This window comes from Eriocheir sinensis, chromosome 70 (assembly GCF_024679095.1).
Source record: "Eriocheir sinensis breed Jianghai 21 chromosome 70, ASM2467909v1, whole genome shotgun sequence".
Classification (NCBI taxonomy): domain Eukaryota; kingdom Metazoa; phylum Arthropoda; class Malacostraca; order Decapoda; family Varunidae; genus Eriocheir; species Eriocheir sinensis.
The window spans coordinates 1,915,429-1,936,836 of record NC_066578.1 but is presented as its reverse complement, the minus strand read 5'-3'; the positions used below and the strand labels follow the sequence as shown (position 1 = coordinate 1,936,836).

The 21,408-nt window shown below is 39.1% G+C and overlaps 1 pseudogene; it reads left to right on the top strand.

The window, feature by feature from the left end:
* The first annotated feature begins 435 nt into the window (after positions 1–435).
* Positions 436–20,795, top strand: LOC126988707 (trimeric intracellular cation channel type 1B.1-like; annotated as a pseudogene).
* Positions 20,796–21,408: the final 613 nt, after the last annotated feature.

The window sequence follows — 21,408 nt, the reverse complement described above, 5'->3', positions numbered from 1 at the left end:
TGAGTCAGAAATGCTCTAAACTCAATGAAAAGGGTTTAAATCAGTATAACGCTAACCAAACCTCCTATATATATCACTGAGGCGGCTGTGCTGCCCAGAGAGAAATGCTTAATTGTATGTTATTGGCTGAAGACAATCATTTGAGAAGCGAGACAATAATTCGATCGGAAAATGTGTTTTGCCTGCATAATTTGCCACGGGTGAACATTGAGCTTTTTTGTTGTTGTTTGGCTCCCCTGGAAACACGGGCAGGGTAAATTCCCGAGTTAAGGGAAAGTCTCCCTGTCAGCGCTGGCAGCCGGCCCAGCTGTGCGAGGCAGGCCGCGGGAGGCAGTGTGAGCAGTGCCGGAGTGAAGGGAGAGCCAGCAGGAGCCACAGGAGCCAGCCAGCGAGAGTACAGCCCCCAGCACAGCAGCAGCAGGAGGACAAGGCGCCATGGATCCTGAAGCATTCCTAGAAATGGCCAACCAGGTCACAAAGCTTAAAATGTACCTGTACTGACATAGCCCACTGTACCCTGTGCTGCCTGTATGTGAGGGAGGACCTGGGCACAGGTGAGCTCTCTCTCTCTCTCTATGGTGAATGTGTATTTCCTTGACCTTTAAGGTTTTAGGGAGAAAGTGAAATCGGTTTAATTGCCCTCATTTTTTTTTATTGCAGCTTTGAGGAATTCAATATGAAGTTTGTATGAAATGAATACATTTTGATAAATCTGGTGAATTTACTTAGTAGCATGAAATTAACACAATGTTGTGATAATGACACAGGAAACTATGTGATATTGGTGTTATCTGATAAGCTTTTTGTCTCACTCCGGTGTTTGACACTTTCTCATTGATCCTGTACTGCAAGGATTCATTTTGATTTATTCAGTTTGTCAAAAATTACATGGTTGTGAGATAATATTATGAGTAATTAAATGAGTGGGGACGGGTTACCATTTCAGAGGTGATAGGTCACTATTTTTGTGGCACCAAGTTCCTATTCTTAGCGGCGGCAGGTTACAGTTTTAGTAGCCATAGCCAATAGTGCTAAACGTTTGTTAGGGACAACATAGAGATTTCACTTTATGTTGCATTTTGTTAATTTTTGAGGCTTAATGGATGAAACTGTACAGTTTGTTACATGTATGGAGAGGACTTTGAAATATATACAGTATAGCTGTGAGTGGTCACAGTTCTCATCTCTGTCTTATTGGCCCTTGAGCCAAAGGTGGGTAGGGACCCATTGCCCTGGGAGACAGGACAGGTGTGACATCTGGGTTACCACAGCCTCCCTTCCCAATGTTTCCTCAGCTCCCCATTTACTGACCAGCCCAAAAGGGAGAACAAGCAGCTGGGTGAGCTCCATTCTGACTGCTGGGCAGGGAATTGAACCCAGGCCTGCAGATTTGTAGCTAAGCATGCTAACCACTACACCGTGGAGGCAGTAGCATAGTGCTAAACAACAGTGGGTCTCACCAAGACGTCTTACAGGTGATTGGTTCGGACTACAGGTTCAACTGCTTGGGTTTCCTGTCTTAGGTACTCATGGCTGAGACATGGACACTTAATACCAACTTGAAGAGGTTGATTGATGCCTTTGGTAATAAGCACCATGCAGAAGCATGGGATATTGCTGGAATGATATTGTGTGAGGCTGAATCAAATCTGCATAGTCTATGAACACCAACTCAGGGCATGTGGCATGCTACCCAGAAGTTAACACTTCTCACCAGGATGGTTCTGTAAGAGTGGAAGGGGCCAAGGGGACCCTGGTATTGTAGAGTGAGCAAGGCTTATTTCTTTTACAACATAGAAAAAAAAAGAGAAAAATACAAATGAATATATAAGAGTGTGTACTACATAAAATAAAATCCATCAATCAGTCAATGTGGGCTATGCTTGGGGGCACGTCGCCTCACCCACCCTATGATGCCAAGTCTGAGGGTCTCTCCGGGCGAGTCTCCATGCAGGCCCCCTTCCCATCCTGAGGGCCTCCTGGCAGGATCTGTCAACTTGCTCAAGCCACAAACTCCATGGGCATTCCCTTGGTCTCCTCCACTCAGGATTGTCTCTTACAGCAACAACCCGATGAGCAGGGTCAGCTTCAGGGTAATGTGCCACGTGCCCATATAGCCGGAGTTGGTATTGACGGACCATGCAGGTAATATATGTCGAATCAGTCTCGGAGTAGTCGCTGGTTTGACACAAAGTCATTCTAGCGATATTCCATGATTCTGCGTAGACATTTATTACCAAAGGCATCAATCTGCCTCTCTGACTCCAAGTCCCCACTTCGTGTCCATGTCTCACAGCCTTGGAGTAAGACAAGGAGCACAAGGGACTTGAAAGTCCGGATCTTTGTCCTTCTACACAGGCATCAACACCGCCATATACTCGTGCTGAGCGAGTCCATAACACTGTGGGGCAAGTCAATCCACCGTAAGACTTCTAGCTAAAAAGAAATTTTGAGAAAAGAAACTGATGTGGAACTACATAAACAAATTACAGAAAAAAATTAAATAAGCAAAGATCAAATTTCTACAATGACCATAAAGGAGAAATCTCAGGCAAAACTGCTGAAGTAGAGATTGTAAACAATTGGAGTACTGCGTATATGTAAAAAATGGTAATGTAGTATGCAGAATATGGAGTTAAAAAATTGAAAGGTAATACACTGATAGAGTTTAAGCAAGACAGGGAAAGGATTACGAACTGTTCTGAAACATATACTGTATGTAAAAACATGATGTGTAGTGACACAGATACATATAAAAGGGAATACAGTGATGAGTTTGAGCAAGACATATAGAGGATCCAAAAAGTGAAGTAATATGGAATGGTCAAAGAGATAAGAACCAGCCAGCACTATGAAGGGAAATGATATCATACAGAGGAGAGTTGAGATAACATTTTGAAATGGCATTTCCATACAAAACAAAGTTAAAGCAATGAGAACACATAGCAAAAAATCATTGACAAGTTGTATGAGAATAATAATAAATGAGAAGACAGGAGGACCAGGCAGTTTTAAGCCTGAATTACATAGCTAATGCACTCATGGACAACCACACATGAAAATGAGTTGAACAAGTCAAGTGTTATATGAAACAGGAATCCATAAATCTAAGACTTAAGAAATGTATGAGAAGGCAAAAGGAATAAGCTGAAATTATAAACAAATGCTTGGTGGAAGGTGGAAAGTGATATGATAGTAAAAGGAGTTTTCAAGGAAGAAGTGTTGAGGGACATTGAAATGGAAGCACTGGAAACCCCTGTTGTTCAGCAGTTAGCTATTCATTATATATTTCACTCTGTTGATGTTTCAGAGTATTTACCCCTTTTATTATTTCAATATGAAATCCTCACTATTTTGATTGCTTTGGTTCAAGTTTTGCACCAGTACATAAAATTTACACATTTTCATGCTGGTCAATAGTGTCATGTGTATAAATTTTTGCATTTATTTCCTGTGGTATTTCCTGCCATTGGGTGGGCTGTAGGTTGCTGGGAGGATGACTCAGCAAGGTCTTCCAGGCCTGTCAATGTGTCCCTGACCCCATGTAGCAGTGCAATAAAGCCTGTGATGGAAGACAATACTGAGGAGGAGGAGGTGGTCAGGTTGTCAAGGAAACTTTGATGTTACACTGGTCCTGTGTTGGGTTAATGAATTCTCTGCCAGTGGGACAGAGATGAGCATTGCCATTCTGTGCAGCTATAGCATATGCTCCTAACTTTACCTCTCATCAGGAAATTAACCATTTCCTGTAGCCTTCTTATGGCCAAACATAAAACTGTAACGGTGGGATGGTGACACATGTTGGAGTAGACAAAATATATCTCGGTAAGCCTCTCAGAGCTCACTGTCCACTGGCTCTCCTCTGGCTGTCAGGGTAAGATGTGCATGTCAGATGGGTGTGTTCACTTTCAGTGGATGACTGGTATGACTGTGAACCTAAGAGAATGGGAAGCATGTGCATTTTGGAAAAGTGTAGGGAAAGGTGACACAAAGATGGCGTGCAAATTTTGTGTTGTTGCTACTCTCAGTCTATGAACTCTAGGAGCCACAGCCACAATAAAGGCTTAGTATGTTAAATTGAACGGTGTGTGCCAAAGAATGTGTATCACCCTCATATTGGCCAAAATTGAATCTAGAGAATGGTTGCTATCATTTTTTATTATTTTTTTATCTTTTTTTATGAGATTTTTATCACTGGAATCTATAGGGGGGATATAGGTATAAAGTGACAGATTTTATGGAGCTGATAACGTGGTGCTGATAAGACATTTTCAATACTATCGCACTAATCTTGAGCCTGGTTTGTAAGTCTCAACTCCCAGGTGTTAGAAATAATTGAGAAAATGTCACTGTTAGGGGCTGTTTTTATGAAGTTTACATATTTTGATGTCTTAAGAGTTCAGAAAGAAAAAGTTTTAGTGGAATGATAACACTTTGAAGTCCACTCCACTACCAATGTTTGAATTACAACAAAAAAATCCAAGAATTACTTTATCAAAATGTAGCTACAGCCAACTCTAAGCAACACTGTCAAGGTCATTGTGCTTCCTTGATAGGTATGCTGTGGCTGCTGCTGTAGGTAGAAATTGCCAAACTGTTTATTCCAAGAATAGAAATATCTCTTGACCTAATTTTTGATCACCCCACCACCACCACTAATGACGGAAGGTGGTCAAGAAATAACTCATAAGTCCACTCAATGATGGAGGCAGGAGTGACATGTAAAGGAGAGTGGTGCCTTTGTTGGAAGGTAAATATGGTAGTAGCAATGATGGTGGTGCAACTGCCTTGGCCTGTGTGCCAAGAGCATTTGGGATGAACCTGTGAGCACTAGACGACTTTTCAGTATACACACACACACACACACACACACACACATTCGCATGCACATGCATATGCGCTCACTCAAACACACACAGTTGCTTGGTCACCACACAAGAAAAAGGATATAAGGAAACTCAAAAGCATTGCAAGGATTGCACCTAAGATGGTACCAGAACTATCAAGTCTGTCATACAAGACTAGATTGGAGGAACTGGGCTTACCAACACTGGAAGAAAGAAAAGAAAGAGGAGACCTGCTAGCTTGTACAGGAATACAGGTGGACTGGACGTGTTGGATAGAAATGATTTCATCGAGATGGAAGGGAGGAGGGAACTAAGAGGACAAGTAAGAAATTGAGAAAGGGGACTTGTTTGAAGACTTAAAGAAGTACAGTTTTCCATACAGGAGTGTGGATACATGGAAGGAACTAAACAAAGACATTGTTGAAGCGGGCAGTGTCCATAAAGTGAAGGGAAAGTTGGACAAATATAGATTGAAAGACAGGACTATCCAAGCTTGAGCTCAGGCCCTGAATACTTAAAATAAGTAAATACACACACACACACACACACACACACACACACACGATTCATGGGTACTTGAGCTCTCAGTTTGCCTTTCCAGCAGGCTGAGGTTCGTGCCTTCTTGAGACTGACAGGTTTTCTGCTGACAAGGAGGGGTTGCTATGCCCTCCTGATAAGTGGTGGCTCCAGTTTTCTCCATAAGTTGGTTAATGAGGTCCAGAGGGAGGCAACTTGCTGGCAATCATGAGTCCAGCACTTGATCAGATCATGACCATATGACAGTTCCCCCTCCCTACCCCCTCACAAGCCTTCCATATCATTTGAGGTTTAGGGTATCCTTCCCTTTCTTGATGTTAGTAAATAGGTTTGGAAAGATGAACATTGAGGGTGAAATTACATGTTTGAGATTTAGTATGTCTTGGAATAAGGTCACAGAGTACTAATTTCATGGCCGTGTGCCTGACTAGAAATTTATAAAATTTAGATTTGATAATTCTAGCATCAGGTAAGCAAGCAAGGACATGCAAGCACATGTGAAAACTTTGGCAAAGGTAGAGGCCACATTTTCCACATAATACAGGGGAAGTTAGAGAAAAAATCTAAAGGTGAGAATGAATTACGTATAGATGGTGCAAAATGGCATCACTGTGATTGGATTGCTTCTCCGCTGAAAGTGTCCAGACCTCTAGTCACTAGTGAAGCTCCTACATGTCATTATCCCAGGTAGCTTGTTCAATAAACTGGACAGCTTTTTATCAAGGGCGGTGTGATGACAGAACACTGAAAATGTTCATTTTATTACTAGGAAGAGAAAGCCATAAAAGTAGAAAGGTTTTATGGGAAGGCAGACGGTTGAGCTAGGAGCTATATATACTTTTATTGTTAGTTGAGCAGACCCTCCCACACACCTTAGCTGTGTCTCTTCTACATTATATTGCCTTTACATAATACAGCAAATCTGTCATGTACATTCTAACTCTGCTTTTCTACATGATTCAGATACACTGAATAGTTCAAAGATGGAGGTTAGCATAAAGGTACTCTCCAAGAAGTTGAGAGTGGAGTAGGGGAGGAAACAGAGACAGTGTGGCAGTGGCAGAGAGAGAAGCAGGCAGGTGTTGGCTCCCACCAGACCTGTGTGGTGGCCCCCTCCTGCCCTTGTCTAAATTTACCCTGTCGCACAGTCTCCAAAAGGGTGCCGGTTGCTCATTTACCCAGCTTGTCCAATGAATGTACAGACACGGCTCAGATTTCATGTCGGGGCATGTGGGGTGCTGATATGTTAACCCTTTTTTATCACAGGGGCACACACTACAAAACACTGCACACTTACTGAACTGCATGAAAATGTTCAGAAAAAATAACATGCAGTACAAGGAGAATGTACTGAATTATGAAAACTATTTCTGTATATAACTGAAATAGAATAACTGATAATGTGTGTATGTGTGGCTGGATATAAATAGAAAAGTATGTAAATTAGTCATCTAAAATACTAATAGTTACTTCATATTATACTGTGAATAGATAGTATGAAGAGGAGGATTAAAGTTGTTGGCAAATTGAGTCTAATGCATTGATATGGAAGGGCCTTTCAGACTCTCTTGTTTTGGTCTTCATTTAGAGTTAGACAAATTATTTCATCTCTGACTCCTGGGAGTAATACTTGCTTCATTACAATTAAATATTAGTCACTCTAATTTGCTACTCATCAGCATAGTTTTTGCCGTGTACAACAGTATACAATATTTAGTGTAGAGACGGGTGCTCTCTCTCTCTCTCTCTCTCTCTCTCTCTCTCTCTCTCATTACAATACAGATCATATGTTGTAGTCTTCCCATGCCTCACTCCTAGGGCACTATCTAACCAGCCTCCCCCTCCCGTACAGGCTCCCTTCCGTTCTCTCGCAAGCACCCCCTGGCAAACTGGTTTTCCTCAATGCTTACTATCTTTTCTGGTGGCCTTCTTACCAACTTCCTTCTGGGAGAGCCTATCCTTGGAGTCCTCAAGAATAACCAACAACTGCTTCTGGCCACTGCTGTCTGGTGAGTTGTAACTGCTTAGGTTGGGAGGGGTAATAACATGGATGGTCTCTGCAGTTCATTGCTTTCTTACCTTATAAGTTGTCCTGTTATGATAATGGTCGGTATACTTATAATGAGGCTGCCTGAATCATTACTATGTAAAAGAAAGGAAAAATGTTGCCTTATTCTGATGCAAAACAAGTTAATATCATTTAATTGATGCATTGTATTATGGAAGTAAATATATTAAAACCAAAAAGTGGTGAACTTATCAGAATTGTATCCGGAAACTTTAGTTTTGATATATAAAAAGTGAGTTCCCTCCAGTATATGTATATATGTATATCAATCTTATCAATTAAAATGTTTGGATATGTTCTGTTCAGCCAATGAGGCAGCAAAGCCTCATGAGTACAAACTAATCTTTAAAAAATGACTATAAATTTAACAAATTTCAAACCCAACCTTTTGAAGTGTTCTAAAACTGTCTAAACTAGAATACTGCAATGTCTTTATAATTTCCTAATAATTTCAGAGTATGTTCATTTTATCAGAATTTCATATAAATGGTAACTTTGTTACATTTCTGCATGAATTTATATACGTACTGTATTAACCTCTTCAAAATCCTGCAGCAGCATGGTTTGGTTAACAACCCTGTGATGCATCATGACCTCATCTGATTTTATTTGGTAAAACAATCAACTGTGTGTGTGTGTGTGTGTGTGTGTGTGTGTGTGTGTGTGCATGCATGGGTGCTCATATTGACTAAGATAAGTTTATGATATAATCCAAGTTTGTGTCTTTTAGGTACATCATCTTCTACTCTCCCTTTGACATCGGGTACAAGATTGGCAAGTTCCTCCCCATCAAGGTTCTTCTAGCTGCTATGAAGGAAGTTTACAGGTGAGGTCTTGTTTTCTGGTTGTATATACAAGCTATACTCATACCATCCTTTCTCCATTTCTACATTTGTCCAGCCTTTCTTTTAATTTGTGAATACTCTCTGCTACAAACACTTCTCTAATCCATTCCAAGCATCTGTGCCTCAGTGCAGAAATATGTATTTACTGACAATACTCATGCATCTAGTTTTCATCAATTTGTTCTTGTATCCTTTGCAGTTTTGTGGTCCTTGTTTTGACCTCAGTCAGAGAGAGAGAGAGAGAGAGAGAGAGAGAGAGAGAGAGAGAGAGAGAGAGAGAGAGAGAGAGAGAGAGAGAGAGAGAGAGAGAGAGAGAGAGAGAGAGAGAGAGAGAGAGAGAGAGAGAGAGAGAGAGAGAGAGAGAGAGAGAGAGAGAGAGAGAGAGAGAGAGAGAGAGAGAGAGAGAGAGAGAGAGAGAGCACATAAACCTGCATCTGCATTGGAGCTCAGATAGAATGTGATGTCTTTCAGGGTAAAGAAGATCAACGACGGTGTGTCACACGCCGCCAAGGTGTTCCCCACCGGCTACCTCAGCATGATTCTCATCGGCACCATCAAGGGTTTGTTGTCCACAACTTCTACTGGTTTTATATTGTTTGGTTACCATTCTTCTGCTTTGTTTTAAAGTAATTTTGTTTTGTTTCTTGTAATTTTTCAAGCACTCCATTAACAAGTTCATGCAAACCTTGCTTTACAAACGTTTGCATAAAAAAATTTGATTTAACAAAAGTCACATTTTACTGCCCTTCCCCACTTAGCAAATGCTAAAATTCTCTTAACAAATTCTTTCCCAGGAGTAATTTTAGCCAGTAACATGCTGTACAGGTAGCCAAGGTGCAGTAAACTATAACATGCAGCATTGATTACAGCAGCACCTGCTCCACAGCGTCTTGACAGCCATCTTCATGTTCAGTTGTAGATATAGTTGTACATTAAAGGTTACTCATAAAATACATAAGTATTGATGAAGATTGAGCAAGAAAGGAATCAATTTGGGATAATTAGGAAAAAAGTGGGGTCCTGGAACAAAACTCAAATTAACACATGTTGTAATAGGTTCACACAATAAGACTTGTTTATCAAATTGTTATCCAGGAATGTAGTCTGTTCATAAGGTGGGGGTCACATATATACTGGCACCACTCAATTAACAAGCAAGATATGTTAGAAAATCTTTGTTGCCCACCTGCGTGTATTAAGGAGGGCATGAAAGTTTGTGTCGACCATTTGTTCATTTTTTTGTCTGTCTATTGCTCTGCATTAAAAAAAATAATCAAGGAATATAAGAGCAAAAGCAAATGAACTAAAGCAAAAGTATTGCAGTTATTGTTCCCCAGATAGGAATGACTGAACCTCTTCTTTCCACAGGTAACGGCGCAGGCTTCCTCAAGATCATGGAGAGGTTGATGCGTGGTGTCTGGACTCCAACTGCCGTCGAGGTGATGCAGCCCACCTTGTGAGTACTCCACATGTTCATGCTAGAATTTAACCCTCTTGCGCACCAGACACATATATACATCAAAATGTCTTCATGCGAAAAATGACTTGACACACATGTGTGTCAAAAAACTTATATAAATTTATAGAAAATAAAGTTTTTTGGTGGAAGTGCGTCAATTTTTGGTGCGTCAAAGATGAGCATAAGTTTTATGAAAGTAAGCAATTGGCAACTTTGTCTCTACCATAGATAGGCCGAGCAAGTGGTAAATGAGTCGGTATTTGCGCGTCAGGGAGGGTGTTCGCTCGCTGTCTCTGACTCCATTTTCTGTGGAGAGTTTCCCGTACATAGGATAACTTGTGTTGCTGAGGGGTGACTCCATCATCGGTGTTAGCGTGATGATTTCAGTTTTCCATTACTTTCTCAGGATCTAATTTACATTTTGGAATGATAATACCACCATTGTCAAGCTTGTTAAAAGACAGTTCAAATGAAGTGTAGCACATAAAATGTACATGAATTTTTTTTTTTGTTGGGAACATTTATTCTTGGTTTATTTTTATTTTCATAGGATAAAATGCCTTAAATTATCTATTTAATGGAGCTTTTATGTAATCACCTTACAGATAAATTCCTTGCGAGTCTAGTGGTATATAATATGTACCTACTTATGAGTCTGTATGGGATGTAAACTTGATACTAAGCAGGTTTGTGCAAGGCGCACAGATACGCCACAAATGAGGTATCGGAAAGAAAACTTACGAAACTTCTTGGTGCGCGAGAGGGTTAAGGGCACTGGGTGGACAGGAAGACATTATAAAGCTTAGAGAAGAGTACTTCAACTCCTTTCACAGGATAAAAAGTATATTTTTTAGTTTATTAGTAAATGAGGAAGAATAGTTTTGGCTAAGAAAACTATGTTGACCCTTTAATTAACATGTAAAACAATGTCACCATTTTGTTAATTTAAATTTTTGACACTTTTGTAGTAATGTTTAATTGCCAAAATATAGATCCTACCCTATGTATAATCAATTCATATATACCTCTTATTTACTTATGTATTTATTTATTTACTTATTTACTGTGTGTTTGTTCCTTAACCCGGTAGCAGCGACGGGCCAAATTAGTGGCTTTACTGTGTAGCAGCGACGGGCCAAATTTGTGCCATGATATAAACCCCCCAAAATAGATGATGCATAATCTGATCACAAAAGCTTTGATATATATTATGAAATGGTTTGTGTGAGGGGTGATTTTTTCTCATTTTTCTCGCTTGGAGGGACCATTAAGAAACGTGATCCCCGCTGCTACCGGGTTAAGTTGGTAGGAAAACTAGTTGAGGAAGGCATCCTTGCCTCGGGTGGCTCGTCATTATTTTTCTCCGTTCCAGCCCCACCAAGGCCTCTATTGCTGCTGCCATCATCTTCGTGTTGGACAAGAAGACGGACCTCATCTCCGCTCCCCACGCTCTTGTCTACTTTGGGATCTGCATCTTCTTTGTCTACTTCAAGGTAGTGGCTCCTTCGTGTTTGTTGGGTTGTATTGACATTACATCTTACAATTGCTTCTATGCTGATTTTTTTTCCCTCTTAGTTAAGGGTAACCCATACAATCTTTTTTCAAAGGATCTCTTGTGATAAGGAGTATGTACCTTATGTGGCTACACCCACTTTCCTTACAGCATCACAATGTAACATAGGCCACAACTGTCATACATTGCAGCTGCCTTGCATTGCACCAATACTTCCTGCTGTCAGCCAGTAACACAGAAATAATACCACTGCCTTTTCATATGGCACCTATTTTCACTTTTATTTTCATGAGTTTGACTTGATGGTCAGCATTGTCTAGGATTCTTCCCTCCAAGTTATTTTTTTCAGCCATCATGATGTTATTGATAGCATTGTCAAGAATGTGACAAATTGCTGATTTTTGCCAGTTGTATGATAACTGTACATATCATACTGTAAAACCGGTGAATCAGCATTCTTAAGTTAGAATTACTGATAAGTTGGTGTGGCATAAGAGAGAGCAGACTATCAAGTTTGTAAAACCCTAGAGTTAGAGCAGAGAGCACCAGAGTGCAAGATCTGGTTGTAGTAGGAGAAGGAAGAAAGGATATTAATTATTATGTGTTTTAATTGGAAAACCTGCATTTTTTTCAAGTCCGTTTTATCATGTAATAGTTTTGTCTGGATTCTTCTCTGTTAGTAAACCAGTGAGTAGTAAGGTCATAGCTATTTAATGCCCCCTTTACTTCTTTCAGCTTTCCTCCCTGCTGCTGGGCATCCACGACCCCTTCATACCATTTGAGAACCTGTTCTGCGCCATCTTTATGGGAGGCATCTGGGACAGCTTGGCACAGACCCTGGCTGGCAAGAAGGGTGCTGCTGCTGAGAAAGGCGCCGATGCAGTAAAAAATGGTAACGGGAAAAACAAACGAGACTGAAGGAGCCGAATGTGTGGCATAAGTAGCGTGAGAGTCCACTAACAGACCCCAACCTGTTTGCCGTGAGTATTAGTGCTTTCAGTCACACGGGACGGCTGTCTCTTGTACCCTCTGCACCTCCTCACTGTGACTTCTGACTGTTTCTGTCCACAGGTCTGTTTGTTCACCCCTTTATTTAAGATCCTTTCCAGTTTTTCAAAGGCAGTGACAATGCTAATGTTTCCTTGAATATATATATATATATATATATATATATATATATATATATATATATATATATATATATATATATATATATATATATATATATATATATATATATATATATATATATATATATATATATATGTGTATGTATAAAATTTTCTAATAATAATAATAATAATAATAATATATCTGGTTTGTGGTTTCAAAAGTAAAGAGTCAACATACACTATCCAGAACTTATAATAAAGCAAGGTAACATTTCAATGTCACTGATCTTTTAAAATTTATCTATTTATACATTTACCTTTTTGGTAATTTTTGAGATCAGAAAATGCTAGAAATATAAGAGTTCCTGTAGTTTACAATTTCCTTTTCAGACTAGACTGAAGTGGTTTCCTTAGAAAGACTTGACATAGTTGTACCAATGCTTACATTAAAGGCTTCTACCAAGGTCACTACCAGAGAAGTTTTAAGATTTGTCTGCTTGATTTGTTAGCTACCTTATTGAGTCCATTTCATGCCCATTAAATTATAAACTTTTTTGTCTGAACAAAAATTGACCTGTCTAAGAATTTTGGAATGTATGTAGGTGGCAAAAATTGAAGGTAAATGTAGCAAAGAGTCAGGTGATGGTGAGTGCTGCAGGGATGGAGGACATGGGAGGTTGTGTGAGACCCGGCAGTTGGAGGAAGTGGAGTGCTTCAGGTACTTTGGAGTAGATGTAGCCAGTTATGACAAGATGAACTTGGAACTGAGGCTCAGGGTGTGGAGGGGTCAGTGGTGATTGGAGCCTTGCATAATGCATGGAAGAGAAAGGGAAATGTCATTGGTGGCAAAAGTGTTATATGCAATGAATGTGATGCCACCAGTCACCAACATGAAGATTGGATAATGAATGCTGGTAAGAGAAAGGTGTATGTGTTGGATGTAAGAGTCAGTGTGTTGAGTCAGGAGGGAGGACCAGGTGAGAAACTAGGTGGTGTGAGAGAGAGGTGGCTGTGCAAGATCCATGTTAACCCGGTAGCAGCGGGGATCATGTTTCTTAATGGTCCCTCCAAGCGAGAAAAAAGAGAAAAAATCACCCCTCACACAAACCATTTCATAATATATATCAAAACATTTGTGGTCAGATTATGTATCATCTGTTTTTTGGGGTTTATATCATGGCACAAATTTGGCCCGTCGCTGCTATCGGGTTAAAAAGAGTAGATGAGGGAATGTTAAGATAAATTTGGATATTTAGTTAGGATGGATGAAGAGAAAATAGTAAAGTGTGTGTTTGGAGGGAATGAAGCTTTGTCTCAGGGATGCCAAAATGCTCAGGAGGGTGAAAGGCACATTAGGGATTGTGTGAATTGGTGTCAAGCGGTTTACAGAGACTATGAGCTGTGGATTGATTGCACTGAGATGTTGCATAGGGTCAGAGTTAAGGCTCATATTGGGACGCTGTGGTGTGGAAGTGGAGCAGCTCAGAACAGAGCATGTCATAGGGGCAAGAAGTGTGTACATAAGGACTTAAGTGTGACTCTGTAAGCAACACCTTGTAGAGAGAAAGTAAAAAAATTTGGCCCAATATTTTTTGCATTTTCAAACTTTCTTGGCTCCCTGCCCTGCCCATGCAGAAAATGGGACCTGTGATTGTTATGACTTTGTTTCTATCCAAAGTCACATGTAGTTTTCAAGTGTTACAAAAAAAAAATTGCAATCAGCTTTGTACCCTGCCATAACATCTCTGGAAGTAATTTGTATCATGCTTCGCCTGTGAACGCACAAGGCCAACTGGCTTGGTGAAGTAGTGTGGCCATGCAAGACCTTGCCACAGCTCCTGATCCTCACACAGCTACTCTGCGCTGACTCACTCCTCCCTCAGCCCCTGTTCCTAAGCGAGAAGACTTTTATTTTCATGTCACATCAAACAATATTAGTGTCCTACTTTGCCATTAATTGATTTAGTCTCCTTTAGGTTATATTTGAGGTGTCATGTAATAACTAGTTTGACAGCTATTACTGCTGTATGTCATTTTAATGAACAGGGGCCTGGAGTGAGGAAGCTGGTGCTGTGCTCTTCTTGTTTTGGCAGTAAAATTTGGAATCATTATAAGTCATCATGAAGTTGAAATTATAATATTTTGTGGTGATTATTATTTATACAGTAGAACCTCCTTATAGTGCAACTTAGTCTTATTATTTTGATTTGGTGCCACTGCTGTTAGTTGCGTATATTTTTCTTTTAATGGATCAGACTTGGCACATTGAAATGCAAATTTAAAAGGGGAGGAGTCTTCCATGCCATACTATTATTTGATTATCTTGAAATTATACATCTCGACATTTTGATAAAATATCCCACCTTCGAAATGAAAAAAGTAAAGGCTCATGGGATTGGAGTTGAGGTGCCAAACTGGATTAAGGCAAGCTTTGTTATAATAAAAAGAACTCAGATTAACCCGGTAGCTACGGGGATGATGTTTCTTAATGGTCCCTCTGAGCGAAAAAAATGAGAAAAAATCATCACTCACACAAACCATTTCATAATATATATCAAAGCATTTGTGGTCAGTTTATGTATCATCTATTTTGAGGGGTTTAAATCATGGCACAAATTTGGCCCGTCACTGCTACACGGTAAAGCCACAAATTTGGCCCGTCACTGCTACCGGGTTAATAGTGAAAATTCTGACTAGGGTTGTTAATGAGTGAGGTCTTTTGGGGTGTCATACTGGGTCCATGGTTGTTTATTATTTAAATTAATAATTGGGACTTTGAATTAAGTTATGATGTAAAGAAGTTTGTGGACAACACCAAGGTTGGCAGGCTTATTAGAATAGGTCAAGGGGCCATAGTACTCCACAGTGAACCTGCCGAGTTGTATGATCATTCAAGATTATGAAGTCCATGTCAGCAAGTGTAGGAATAACCCCTCACATAGGTCCTCTTTCATTATCCTGTATCTATCACACCTAGCTATGAAAGGGATTCACACATCAATTCAATACATTTATATAATCAGTCTTATTTTGACAGGTAAATTTTTGAAAAGAGGTTCTCTTGTATACTGTGAAAGTAATTTTTGATAAAGAAAATTAAATTATACACAAGCTGTTGAGTAGAAGTTCTCAATACTTGTGGCGTGTGCATCCATGTGTGTGTTGTGTGACTTAGCGTTTGCCTGTGCATGAACTGGCAGCCCACCAACCTGCAAGCTTCCGTCTCCCCTTACACAACATTAGGTCATTCTTTCCAGTCTTGGAGGGGAGATGGCAGCAGTGAGGAGAGACTAGAACAGGTGTGCAGGACACTCAGTAAGCATACCTGTTGCTGACATGACTTTTGAGACTTAACCAGTGGGAGTAATGTGACTTTATAACTTAACAAGCAGTGGGAGAAATGTGACTTTATTACTTAACAAGCAGTGGGAGTAATGTGACTTTATTACTTAACAAGCAGTGGGAGTAATGTGACTTTATAACTTAACAAGCAGTGGGAGTAATGTGACTTTATTACTTAACAACCAGTGGGAGTAATGTGACTTTATAACTTAACAAGCAGTGGGAGTAATGTGACTTTATTACTTAACAACCAGTGGGAGTAATGTGACTTTATTACTTAACAACCAGTGGGAGTAATGTGACTTTATAACTTAACTAGTCTCACACAACACTTCACTCACTATTAAACTTCGTTCATTATGTATACAACATTACCGCCACCTTCACATACAAGATGTAAGTGCAAACAGTAGATCCTCTCTATAATACTTTTCTTTGGTAAACTGATCAAACCTAGCATCCTAGAATGCTGTATATCATTTTAATTTTACTTAATTAAAAATAATTGTGGTTATCAGCATAAGAAGGAAAAATCATAGGGGCTTATTTATGTTTATAGTTGCTTAATTTGAAATTATCAGTAATGTCTTTTAAATTTCTTACAAATAGCTTTGCTTACATTATCATCTTGTAGAAATATGTAGATATAAAAATATTACCAATTATACAGATAGTTTACAGATTTGAACCACACACCAGACCTAGAGGCGGGAGGCACAGGGTAGTGACTAGACCGGGCAGATACAGCCTGGTAGTTATGTGTTACTGGTCATCAGACTGTTCTCTGCCATGTTATCTGTGTTAATAAATTGTTTTATACGAGATGTTCACTCCCACATCTTGTGTATGCAGTTACATTATTTTAAGTACACTCTCTATGCACTATTACTCTTTACTTCTAGAGAGGATCTAGTGTGTTAAGGCACACATTTGCCTTATTTGAGTGGTTCCATACAGCCATGTTTTCACTCTGGCGGGTCAAATGGAAAGCAGTGCTGTATCATGGGGAAAATGTTTTAAAAATCATCTTAAAAATGCAATAAACAATAATTTCTTGTCCTATTAATTTCTTTCATAAATAACTTTTTTCCTTGCAGTTTCAGTTTCCATTATAATTCTATGGCAGTCTTTAGTTTAAAACTTAACCCTGGCAATCCCAAGGTTCATTGTTATCTTGGAATATCATATTCATGGTAGGTTCATCATCTTCAAAACAATAAATTGTACTTCATCGCTTAGACCACTAAGGCTTGTACAAGGAAGTACATGGTTGAAATTATGAAGGAAACAAAATTTAATATAACAATGTTTCATTGTGTTAAAACAAATGTCACTCTTCCCCCCAAAAGTTGGCGAGTGCTGAGGCATAAGTGTCAGACGGCCAAATATTTTGTACCATTTGATACAAAACATGCAAGTAATGTAGGTTTGCAGACATGGTGTATGAGGCTGACGATGGTTCCTTTGAACATTTGGTTGGTCATCACAGCTAGAGAGTGTTTGTTTTGTTGAGTGGCTGCAGACCTGCTGGCAATGTGACAATAGCACAGTTGACCACACATCGAAGGTGCCTCATTTACTCTATTCTCCTAATTATTACAAACATGCTGTCCTGTTGTACTAGGGCAAGCCTAAGTGGTGAATAATTATTATACAGTGTTTTAATAACAATTTACTGTTTTGAAAAGAATGAACCATGTCATGATGTAAATTTTAGTGTGAAGCAATATCACTCCTAAACTATCCCCTCTTCCCTCTCTTGACCCTGCCAACCACCCTCCCCTGATTGTTATTGTGCAAAGTGGGTGGTGTCCATAATCCCACACTTGCTTCTACTCTCACATGAATTATTATTATTATTGTTTTTTTATACTTTTGTGAGTTTCTTGGGGTAACTAAAAACCAGTGTAGGATGTGAACTGTACTATGCTTGATGTTTCTCGGAAGCCCTCTCAGCTTTCCTCTAGTAACGGATCAAGTAGTACTGTAAGCTATCTTCCATTACATCAGTCCGTGGGTGGTGGTTTGCAATGAACCTTTGAATTGCACAGGGTGTGTTCCCATGATTTGGTTGATTTTCCATAATATTCATCAGTAAATTTTTACCAATAGCTAACCTGTGAATATGAACAGTATCCTAAGACTTAGTGCATTTATTTCTTACATAAATATAAATAACCTTTTTAGATGGAATTCTTAAAGTATACTTATGAGTTCCACCTTTTGTGCTCTTAGTAATGAATTGACATATCAGTGTCAGTTAGAAATCCTAGTAGAGAGTAGACTTTTAGTTATAACAAAGCATTGAGAAAAGTCAGCACCATTTTAACACACAGTCTTTCAGTTTGCATCAGGCACACCTGTAGACAGTTGTTTATTACTGAATAATTCCAGGTTTATGATCTCTCGACTAAATTACAATCATGAGTATCAGATAATTTCATTCTTTAAATGTCCGCTAAAATAAAATAAGTGACATTGGTAACCAGCTCAGAATTTCATATCTTCATTGGTCTTCTTGTGTTTTCAAAAGGGGAGAGCCTGAGGCATATATAGGTTCCTGTGAGTTGTTGCTCTGCCACATGCAGGTCATCATAGTTTCTACAACAAAAGCTGTACTTCGGCTGTGCTCCTCATTACAAAAAGATTCTATGTGCTGAAGTTATCTCAGTGTCTTAGCCACAGTTAACATTGCACTAATTTAATCTGACTTAGTACACTAGTCTATTTAATAGTGTATCTCGATTAATCTGATTTGTTGCAGTAACATTCCTGATAACATTTATTATTTTAGCTGTATATTGTTGATCCCTTTTGCATAGGAGGGTAAAAATGAAATGCCTTGCACACAAACTCCATAGAAATCAGCTCCTAGGTCCTTTAGTCATGCTGTCATGTGACTGATTAAAGCAAGCACTTGACCAGTCTGAACAAACATAATGAAAACCTTACATTTTTAATTTAGACTTCATTAGAATTAGAATTTTGCTTATGGAGTTAATTATGTTTGGCTGGGACTGAAATTACTGAAAGTAGAACTGCTTTGTCCTTTTTCCTAGGATTTAAGTTTTACCTTGAAGTATTTGTAGGATTGCTACCTCCTGCATAAACAATTCTAGCCAGGTCCTCACCTCATGCCCTGAGTTTATGGTTTTCTTCTCTTCCTTATTTTGCTTCATAATCTTTACTCTTGAACATTCATAACAGATAAATAAATTGAAATATCATTATGAATGTCTCATTTTGTTATTTAGAAACAACAAACATTGACTAAACACTTGGAAAACAATCCATTGAAAACTTATCTTAAAATCTATCTTAAAAAGTTTAGTTTGAGGTGTAGGCCTATCCTCCTCCATTTATCAAAAATAAATAGTTGGTATTCAGTGCATTCATGTAAACATATTTAGATCAAAACCTCCTGATGTTTCAAAAGGAGCTTACACAATACCTAAAAAATAAATAAATAAAGGCCACAGCAGTGCTATGTTGTATAATCATTCCAAGAAAATTCAGTGAATTTTACAATGGCATTAATAATGCATGGACCCAGATACATACTGATATTTTAAGCATGGGATGGGGACACTATATTTGAGAAAATGACAATTTACCAATGGGACAATTATTTGGAAGATAGAAAAAATTGCTTGATATATATCAAAGCATTTTTCTTGTCTTTGCACCTCAGTTAACATACTACTTCTTAAGAAAGCAATGCCTTTTTTTCCTCTCCAAAGAAGTGGTTCAGGATTAAAAACTTATAATGATGTCATTCATGTCAAATTCTGATGTCAACTGTTTTAGTTGCAGTGAGGTCACTTGTCATAAAACTTACAAGCTGAGTTTCATGGATTGCATTTCCTCCACAAGCTCATAAGTATATTACTAGATTTTATCCTTTGACAATTTCTTACACTTACTGAACCTCAGAGAGCAATATAGTTTGCATTTGTCAGCTTCTATAATTATTTTAAGCCTGTCAGATTGTTTTGACACACAGGAAGGGACATGCAACTTAAGAATGATGGGGTGCAGAAGTTAGTAACCACGTTTCGTCAAGTTGGTACTAAAGACTGTAAATCCTCTCTGAAGATAGAATGCTTTTGATTTTACTATAAGAGAACTTCATCATTAGAAGTGTATTTTTCTCAATTGTGAGAAGAGACTTTCCCTTTACAAAGACATTGAAAGGGGAGTTTTGGACAATGTCAAAACATTCCTCCACTTTCAGGATAAATTGCCCACCAGTGAAGTGTCATCTTGTGTACTGTCCTGGATTTTGGATGAAGTGAGACCACAGAAGAAAACTGCCCGAACCGAACAGCTCATGACAACTAGAACCTACAAGAGGACTTCTCAGCCTCCCCTTCAATCAAACCTGTGTGTGTGTGGGTGTGTGTGGGTGTCTCCTCATGGTTGTGTTTTATAGACTTACAATCGTGTTAATGTGATCAAATTAAAGGCCACAACTAGGTTTGGATTCATGTGTGATGGTGTTGAAGGGGAAGCTGACTGTAGCTAAATATTAGTGTTTAGTAAATTAATGAACAATATGGTATAGCAGGCGCGGGTGCTTCATACATGTTTCTTATCTAAACCTCGACATGTAGAGAAGACTTTACCTGTTGGTCTTGACAAAACGCTGCAGACACTAACATAGTACGAAACAACAGGTACAAAAACTTTTTACTTGAGGTATTTAGAGAAACTAGGAAAGCCATCATGATTCTAAAATGTAAGAACAAAGGTTTGGTGAACTAAATGATTTTTTGTGTGTGTATGAGAAAATTAATTCTTAGGTTTGCATATTAGTCCTTGTGAATTCTGGTGACCCCTTATTAGTCAGACTGTATGGCTGCATGTATGTGTAAATGATCTCTAGTCATAGCTTGGTGTCATGTCCCTACAACTAGTCAGTGATTGCTTGTCTTCGTGTGTTCATGTATGGATCACCTCTTTAAAAAAAATAAAATTCCCCAACACTGTCACATGGAAGGTCTAGTTTTCTGTCATGTGAACTGAAAATAAACCTTGTTAAATTTTGCAGAAAATTAAAATGTGACCCCTCATGTCAGTGTGTTTCTCCTCCCTCTTAGCAAGTGTGTGTGTGTGTGTGTGTGTGCGTGTGTGATTCACCATGATCTGACTTCGCGCTGGACTCACGATCGCCAAATGAACTTGGAGCTTGCAAGTGATGGATCTTTGGGTATGGGTTGAACCTCACACCCAAACACATCACCTGGAAATGTGTGTGTGTGTGTGTGTATGTAATTGTGTATGTGTGTGTGTGTGTGTGTGTGTGTGTGTGTGTGTGTGTTTACCACCATGGCCTGATCATGAGTTGGACTTGCAATCGCAAGCAAGTACTCTTCCGATTAGAGCAACTATAAGGCTCAATAGCCGATCTCTGGGTACTGTCAGGATCTCACATACACCCATCCTCCTTGCTCAAGAGGGGACAGTAACCACTCCTTAGTCAGTGAAAAAAAACAGCCTGAGTGGGGCTCGACCCGGCGCCTGTCAGGTCGTGAAGCCTGGCAGCACAGCACTTTCCCGTCTAAGCTGTCAGAGGTGCATGTGTGTGTGTGTTTACCTAACTGTTTCTTTACAGGATCGAGTGAAGGACATTGCGTTGTATGTTTTAAAATTATTTCATTATAAATTTAAATGAATGTTTTTGGC